The following is a 2,584-nucleotide window of genomic DNA, read 5'->3' on the forward strand; positions in this document are numbered from 1 at the left end:
GATAAGGTTTCGATATTGAAGCTGGCACTTAAAACAAAAACCTATTTGCCTTTCTTGCTCTGGGACCTGGAGGAGGGCCAGCCCCGGGTATGGCCCAAGTTGGGAACCTGCTTCCTTTCCCTTCTGAAGACTGTTCCAGGTGGCTCAGGGCCAAGAGAAGGTGGTACCAGAATGCGGTCAGTGCAGCTCAGTTCAGAGCTCATCCACTGAGTAGCTTGTACCTGGCCATGGCACAGGGGGCTGATGTCAACAAAAGGAGCTCGGGCCTGATCCTCGGTGACTGGGGACCTCTGTTCCCATTGATTTTTGCTCCTGATGTCGACGAAGCTCTGAGCACAACCATGTGGTAAGTGGCCAGCCAAGCCCAGCCCAAGTGGATCACCTAGTACCCACTCTGCCCTGAGCTTCTTCCCACCCCAGGGTCTGTTCCTTGCGTGGATCATGTGGCTGTAGCATGTTGTCATTCAGACAGCTCTCCACTAGCCTGTTAGAGCAGCCTGGGAACACACAGGCCACCAAGACTATTTATTTAAATACAAAACAGAGGGAGAAAACACACACACGGAAAAAAAAATTGTAAGCACTTTTTTTGTAAAACCAATGTCTGTTTTGTTACATACCTTTCATGTTGTGCTTTGTAAATGTCCTATTTGTGTAATAAATAAAGTTAATGCAAGTAGAAGTGCTGGCACTTAAATCCAGAACATGACGGGATTCCATTTCTTTCCTGGTCTCTGGTTAAAGGCTCCCCACGACGGCCCCGCAACTGCCGGAAGCCCATGTCCGAGCCACTGCCGGGGGCCCACCCAAGTGTCTGGGCTGCCAGACACTGCAGCCCCCCTTCTTGGACAATCAGTACTATTTCCCAGTCAGTCACCTGTGTGTTTCTTGTCCAGTCTAAGCTGTGTAGGTGGCCCGACTGGCTACTGTCCTCCATGTCACTTCTGAACACACGCTCTCTGCTGGGCCCTGTGCTGGCTCTGCAGGCTCAGAGAAGGGCCCAGCGCACGGGCCACACAGGAGCTGTTAGAGGGATCCGATGCTATAGCAGGTGGATCCCTCCAACATGCCGTGAGGGCCAGGATAGGGGATGTTGGGGCCAGATTTATCAGCTGAGAGGTTCACAGAATAGGTGCAAAAGAGGAGATGTTGATGGGGAGCCTCGGTGGCTCGGTCAGCTAAGCGTCCGACTTCAGCTTAGGTCAAGATCTCATGGTTCATGGGTTCGAGCCCCGCTTCGGGCTCTGTGCTGACAGCTAGCTCAGAGCCTGGAGCCTGTCTTCCGATTCTGTATCTCCTTCTCTTTCTGACCCTCCCCTGCTCACACTGTCTCTCTCTCTCTCTCTCTCTCTCTCAAAAATAAATAAAACATTAAAAATAAAAAGAGATGTTGGGGGGCCAGGGAAGGAAGTGCAGAGGGGCCTGTTTGGAAGGTACAGGAGAATTTGGTATGGTGAATTGAAAGGGATATGGGATGGGAAACAGGGAGACAAGGCTCTAGCTTCGATACGAGTCTGGGTCTCGTACTGGCCTTATTGGGTTCCAGAGCCATCACAGAATATGGGGAATGAGAGGCAGTATCTTTCTGCTTGCTGCCAACTTTTCTTTTAGCAACTGTTGGTTCAAGCCAAAGCTCTCAAGGACAGGAGGAGAGTGGCCGTGTCCAGTGCAGAGGCTTCCCACCCCCAGCCCCTGCATTGAATTATTCATAAACCTCAGCTCAGGTTGTACTTGGTCATCACCCCTGCAGGACTGCTGTCGTTATTAGTTGTTTCATTCAGCATCCCAGACCCCATCTCTGCCCCTCCCCGCCTTTTTCTGGTCCACTTACCAAATGTTGATTTAGATACGTGTGTATCTTTGAAAAAATATTTTAGTTTAGTTTTAGTTATGTGTGTGTGTGTGTGTTCTTCTTTACATGAATGTCCCTTCTGTTTTCAAAACACAGTTTGGAGACCCCTGTGGAGCTCAACCCTATCATTCTACAGAGGTAACTATTTCCCCGGAGGGGACAGGTAACTACTCAGGACCCCGCCCCCCATGGTGCAGCTGAGTGTGCCCAGGCCAGCCTCTGACTCCTAACTCTGACTAGCACGCCAACTCTGGCTCCCTGGTTTGAGGGTCAGTTTTCTGCCCCTGCAGACCTTATCAGAGCCTTCACAGGCCTGCCTTCTCCTAGCAGCTCTTAGTGAGCCAGGAACAAAGGGGCGTAGGTTGGGTCGGGGCGGGGGGGGGGGGTGCTGCTGAATGCAGCAGCCTCTATGGAGGGACCGTTATGCAAAGATCCAGGATGCTTGTGGCCCAAGTGTGGCCCTGGAACATGCCATCCCTTCCTCTTCTGGTTTTCAGCTGACATGTGATCTTCGGGAAACATGTGATGTTGAGGAATACCGGGGAAATAAGACTGCCTGAGGGAATGCAGCTGGGGGTGCACACTGCCAGGCCCCATTCCCAGAGGCTCCGACCAGCATGTCTAGGGTGGGGCCCAGAAATAGCTAATTTGCACTCTGGCCCAGGTGATTTTGGTGCTGGTAAAATGAGGATCCCCTCTCTAAGAAAGGGTCTCAAGAAGTGCACTTGGGGC

Source organism: Hyaena hyaena, unplaced genomic scaffold (assembly GCF_003009895.1).
Source record: "Hyaena hyaena isolate Hyena2069 unplaced genomic scaffold, ASM300989v1 scaffold_90, whole genome shotgun sequence".
Lineage (NCBI taxonomy): Eukaryota > Metazoa > Chordata > Mammalia > Carnivora > Hyaenidae > Hyaena > Hyaena hyaena.